Source organism: Triturus cristatus, chromosome 7, assembly GCF_964204655.1.
Source record: "Triturus cristatus chromosome 7, aTriCri1.1, whole genome shotgun sequence".
NCBI classification, from domain to species: domain Eukaryota; kingdom Metazoa; phylum Chordata; class Amphibia; order Caudata; family Salamandridae; genus Triturus; species Triturus cristatus.
Genome location: NC_140590.1, coordinates 425,286,407 through 425,292,992, shown reverse-complemented (window position 1 = coordinate 425,292,992; position 6,586 = coordinate 425,286,407).

Sequence of the window (6,586 nt, the reverse complement as noted above, 5' to 3'; positions counted from 1 at the left end):
CACTGGGACTGGATAGGTCAGGGTCCCTAACTACCCTAATTTCTGCTTTTATTTCTGCAGGGACTACTGAATTTCTTCAGTGTCGATATTACATGACTTCACAGCTATGTGCTTTAAAAGTTCCAGCCAAATGCCAACTTGTTGGCCTCATAGTAAGCATTCTTGTGATGCACGGCTGTTGGACTTGGCCCTTTTTGCAGGGTCATCCCTGAACTTTTTTCCTTCCTCCTGTATTTTCTCTGACCTGTTTTTGTTGATTTTATGACTTTGGGTACTTTACCACTGCTAATCAGTGCTAAAGTGCATCAACGGCACACAATAGAATACCCAATATTGCTTGTGCAATCTGGTGAAGGTCTTCTCTCTCACTTTTCTGTTTGCAGCTCTGCAAAGAAAGGTCCTATACATGATACCTTCTTTTCCTTTCCTCTTACAAACCTTGTTCTGTTAACTTCTGCATGCTGGACACAATTATCATTATTCACGATAACTCTATAGAGGTGTTAAACCAATCTAGATGGATTAAGGACATGGAATGACTTTTATCCTCGCATTTTTTCGAGCAGTTTCTGCTCTTTTTACTGTAGGTGTATATTTTAAAAGTAGCATTCAATTAGGTTTTTCTTGTATAATAGTTTTGTTCCCTTATAAATACTCTTCATCTAAAGTCCTGGAGATGGTCTTGCAGAAGTGCAACCATTGAGACCTAAACGTCGATGTGTAACTCAACTTTCTTTTGGAAACTGTTAACAACTTCTAAGAGTCTTGTGTGTTGTCAAAACAGTCTCATGTTGTATGGAAGAAAGTGGACACAAAGTATATCAATATGTGTTAAAAAAAAACCTGTAAAGATATTGGAATAAACATTATCTATGTGCAATAAGATTTATGTTCCGCACCCCTGTTACCATTGATTTAATATGTTTGCCTAAATACAAATTTAAAAATATACACACCTGCATTTTAGATTGAATTCCTCCTCTTTAAACTATCCTATATAAGTTAAATAATATTCAATTGACTTGAGATGTCATTCATCGACACAATTGATTAATAATAAGTATACTTGAAATTTCGCTTCCAGGTGAATCCCCTGTTGGCATCTTTACCTACCTCATGATATATCTGTGTCATCTTGGTTGATGTTTCATATCTTCCACCCTGTGCTTCTAACTAAGGGTTGACAGAATGTTTAGTTTCACTAGTTGGATTGATGGAATTTTGGTCACTCCGCGTTACTTTTTAACATGGCATTCTGGCGAAATTCCGCCAATCGCCGAGTTATCAAATAGATTTGCTGCCGCTCGAGTAGATTTTCTATTTCAATGTCAGCGTTCTCGCAAAGCATGGCGCCGTTTGCATTGATTTTTCAGTGCTGCTCATGCTACCGGTTCTAAATTGCAGTGTGAGCAGCACGAGCTGCATATTTATCTCCTGTTGAACGAACTCCGTGATATCTCACGGAGTTTTAATGTAAAGCCACAGAATTCCTCGAAGTGGAACTCCGTGAGTTCCGCCCACCCCTACCTAACATTACTCATCTTACCAAGAATATGGATGTGAGGTTGGAATTATGCTCTGTGGTATGCTAATTTACAGCAAACTGAGTATAATTTGCTCGGTAGACAAGTGAACAATGGGGCAGTAAATGATCCTCATAATCTGTTATTTTTGTACAAAAACTTTCAAGATAATGAATTGTTCCACTGCTGCTCGCATAATAATAAAGCATTCTAGCACAATACTTCTTCATTTTTAAGTACTTATCTAATTTTGTTGTACTCTGCTTTCGACATGTACGAAGAATGAGTGAGGTGTGTCCGGATTCAAACTTGTCGTCTGCAGCTCACTACTTGCATTAGTGGTGGCCATGTAACTCACTGTGCTGCATACAAGTTTGAAAATGGGTGGCCTCTAGCTCGCACAGGACGTGTGTTGAAGAAAGTGCACATGGCATCTGATTTGTAGTGCTTTAAACTCATTTGGAAATTAGAGGATGCAGGGCTTGAATCAACGAGACCGTGTCAATATTCTGGACACCTCGCTTCTGCCATGGGACTCTCCTACAGGGAGACTTGGAGTCTCAATGGTAATTTCTTGAAGCCTCTAGAAATGTCACCCAAGAATGTCCCTTGGGAAACTGCAAATGCTTTACTGAATGATTATCTCATTGTTCGCCCCAGTCCTGTAGCCAACAAACATCCAGCCGCACTATCAAGCCATCCCTCCATGATAACCATGCTTTGGTGTCGCTTTGAACACCACATTCAGTGAGAGCGCTAATATGAGTTGTGCCCCCAGTCTACTTGATCTGTTTTCCATCCTTTCTCTCTCCTAAAGGGGCTTAGGACATCACTCTTGCTCTAGAAAACCAAGTGCATGAACAATGGTTCGTCCTGGACTTTTCTTGTAAATACTGCCTCCTAAGCCCGTGTCTAAATCGAAGTCATTATAGCCCATGCCACACGTCTTTCACTCTGCCACCCACTTGCCAGTGTAATTCAAAGTACCTCAACTTCCACCCCTCTTAAATATCCCAATAATGCTCTGAAAGCAAACAGTTTTATTAATAACTGTTTACAGCACCTTCAATATGACGCCCTTACAACGCTCTTTTTCACGATTTGTTTTGTATTGCGGTATCTGCCCATTAATTCTTTTAAACACATCATCAAGACCCTTCTCACGCTATACAATATACAATACTATTCTACTAAATGTCTTTGCTTCAGAAAGACTTACCTGCAGCCCCACTGAGAAAAATAACCTAATTGCATATGAATGGTGTCTCCTTTGTCCTCACTTCATTGTCTAGGTCTCCTCCCTCCTGCTTCTCTATTTGTACACTTCAACTGTACAGGGAAAACAACCTTGCCCAATCTTCGGCATATGAACAGGCAGGAGGCTTCCAAATACGGCCGAGAGCCCTCTATTACACTGCTTAACTTATATACACAATGCATATACCACACAGGCTACATACACAAATAGGCACAACATACACTTGTTATGTTAGCACTAGGTATCTTTTGTATCTGCAGCTACTCTGCTGTGCCTTAGAAAAAATCTAGAAGGGGGTTAGGTAATAAAACAAGGTATACATCTGCACTGGTTAGATGCTCTTAGTCAGTGTCAAAAAACTCATTTATAGTGCGAGAGTGAAACAACTTTTGATGTAGAATAGTGAGGGAAGATCATTAAACAAGACTTTTATTAATGAAGGTGCCTACACCAACTTACTTTGTGAAGTGTACAGACCCTGTACTAAGCTTGAACTACTACTGACTTTTTTTTAAAAGTTCTGTTGCAGACATGACTCTCAATAGCCTCACAATTTTAACATTTAACTCATCTGGGGGCATATTATCAAGAAAGGCGATAAAATTATCGCCGCTTTAGCGGCAGAAAACTGCCGCTAAAACGGCGATAATGGCCTTGATAATATGCTCTATGAACTAATATGCCTTGAGCATCGTACATGGCGTCAATCTTTAGAGCTTGATTTTTGGCACGTATTCTTTGAGCCAAGAATCTACATGAGGATTCGCCAAATTCATAAAGTTGTCTTCTATAGAGATGGTGCTTAAGCGCGATCTCCTGAGCCCATACAAGGTTTGATGTTAGCCTTGCATTGTGCAAGTTTATCTAGGCTTGCCTTGGGATCAGCTGCTGCCCGTAGCTGAGTAGCTAGATCCAGTTCAGCTTTCTTCAGAAGAGAGAAAAGCTCTAGCATTTTATGTTTAAGAGATTTTTGTGCAAACAGACCAAAGCTAAGAACCTCACCCCTAAAGCAGGCCTTAAAAGCGTCCCATACCCCTGCGGGGGAGGCAGAACCACGATTACACACAAAAAAATCCTGAATCCATTTTTTCATATGAACCAAAAATAAGGGGTCATATAAGAGTTTTCTGTCGAAAGAAAAAGCCTTAACACCTCTTATAGTAGCAACATTACAAAGAGAAATGACTACTGGGGCGTGATCAGACAAAAGTCGCGGAAAGATTTGAATTTGGGTGCTAGGAGCCCAAGCAGCTGGGACAAAAAAATAATCTAATTGGAACAATTTGTTATGGGGTGAAGAAAAAAAAGTATACCCAGGGTCTTGTGGATAAACCGTGCTCCAGACATCTGCCAAACCATGATACAGAACTAAAATTCCTGAGAGCTCGAAAATCTTTAGGTTTGCGACCTTTATAAACAGAGGAAGAAGATGCCCAATTGCCAGTTAAATTAATATTCAAATCACCACAGAGTATTAAAGGTGAAGGCCAGAGAGCAAGTTCCCCATTTAGAAAATTAAAAATATCTGGTTCATCTAGATTAGGGCCATATACAGTGCACAAAGTGAATCTTGTCCCCCCCACTGAGCATTCAAAGATTGCCCACCGGCCTGAGATATCAACCAGAGAATGCCCTGGAGGAACCAGGGAAGGTCGTGCTAAAATAGCCACCCCACGCTTCGTGTCAGACTGTTTAGAAGTAGCAAGAGTAGAATATCCTAAATCGACTAAATTCTGTCTATGAGACCAAGAGATATGCGTTTCCTGCATACAGATAATATCAGGAATAGTAGTTTTCAATTCTGCTTGGATCTTCTTACGTTTGTCGTAGTTATTGAGGCCACAAACATTGTAAGTGCCTATTCTAATCCCCTTATTTGCCATAAACCAGCATGCTCTAAGTTACCAGTAAGTATAAACCTTCTCAAGAAGATATAAACAGTGACAATACAGAAAAATAAGTCCAAGCAAGTTCTGTGGAACAAAAAAATGTGTTTTTTTAATATACCCCCCCCCAAACCCTCACCCCCTCCCCACCCCCCACCCACCAAACCCTCCCTGATCTAAGGCAATGGGACCTTGGTCCTTGTGATGGGGAGCAGGAGACGCTCCCTGGGGTGCCCCCCCAAAATAAGTGTAGCATTCATGAACCCCAGGCTATTGTGAAGGTCTTCCATCATTTTTATTCTGAGCTTTATGCCCAACCGAATACTGGGGATCTCCCCTTCGATCTGGGCCTACCTGTTTTGAGTTGGGAACAGGTGGACCAGGCGGATGTTGAAAGAATGGATAGGGCAGTATCAATTGAAGAAATCGATTCGGCGCTGTTTAAAATGCCCTCGGGCAAGGCTGCTGGGCCAGACTCTCTCCCTATGGAGGTTTATAAGGTATTTTTTTCTGAACTGCGGGAAGATATGTTGAGTGCTTTCGAGGCTGCCAGACAGGGATCTCCCCTCCATTCTTGGGATGAAGCACATATTGTTATATTTCCTAAAAAAGGGAAGCCTACTGACCAACCGGGGTCTTACCGCCCGATTTCTTTGGTTAATTGCAACGGTAAATTGTATGCTAAGCTTCTTGCCAACCGAAAGGTCACCCTTGTGGCAGAACTGGTTTCACCGTCGCAGCATGGGTTTGTCCTCGGCCGGGGTACAGTCGACCATGTTGGCCGGGTTGTTGCTCTCCTCGACGTCGCACAGGTCGAGTCCAGATCTCTGGGTCTCATCCTGCTCGACGCCGAGAAGGCCTTTGACCGGGTTGCATGGTTGTTTCTTTGGGGGATATTGATGCGCATGGGATTCGGTGTTGGCTTTATACGCGCTCTCCAGGTGTTCTATCAGGTCCCTACAGCAAGGATTTGCGCAATGGGAATCAAATCAGAGGTTGTTCAGATCTGCAGGGGGACCCGTTAGGCATGTCCCTGCTCTCCCCTCCTTTTTGCTTTTTACATCAACCCTTTTGTGAAAATGCTGGAGCTAAATGCCCAAATCCCCCCGTTAATAGCTCAGAACTTGCCCTATACAGTCCTCGCTTATGCGGACGATATTACGGTTGCTACCTCCAATTTGGAAGCCGCTCTACCAGTTATTGAACATCTCGCGACTTCTTTTGGCAGATACTCTGGCTATAAGTTAAACACCACCAAGACTCAATGTCTCTGTATGAATTTAGCCACAGTGTCTGATCCTAGAGTAGTGGAAGAAGTGGTGTACCTCGGAATCAAGATTAGATCCAACTTGGATGACTTGGTTTCTGCCAATTGGAATGATATCTTGGACAAAACTAAATCCGCTCTGGAATCTTGGCAGAGTTTACACCTTACTCTTGTGGGCAGATCCAATCTCTTAAAGATGGTTATCCTTCCAAGAGTACTTTATTTTTTTCGTGCTGTCCCCTTATTAGTTTCTAAGCCTCAGATCCAACAGTTGCAATCCCTATGCGAAAAATATATCTGGTCTCCAGGGAGAATTCGGAGAGCTTCCCGTTGGATGACTTTACCATTTGTTCGTGGGGGATGGGGAATCCCTGATTTTGTGTTATATCAAATGTCTTGTTTACTTTTGAAGATGCGTATTTTGCTTACGGGGGAAGAGGTTGGTAATTTGGCAGAGGCACCATCAATCTATCAAATGGCTCTTGGTTGTTATGCCAAGAACTGCTTGCAAACGGAGGTTGAATGTAGCTACTATAAGCGCACCCGCTTTAAGATACTTTCCTCCGCTTTTTCCGCTTGGAAAACTCTTAAAAAGATGTTTCATATTCCCAAATATACAATTTACACTCCTCTTGTCGCACCACATCTCTTA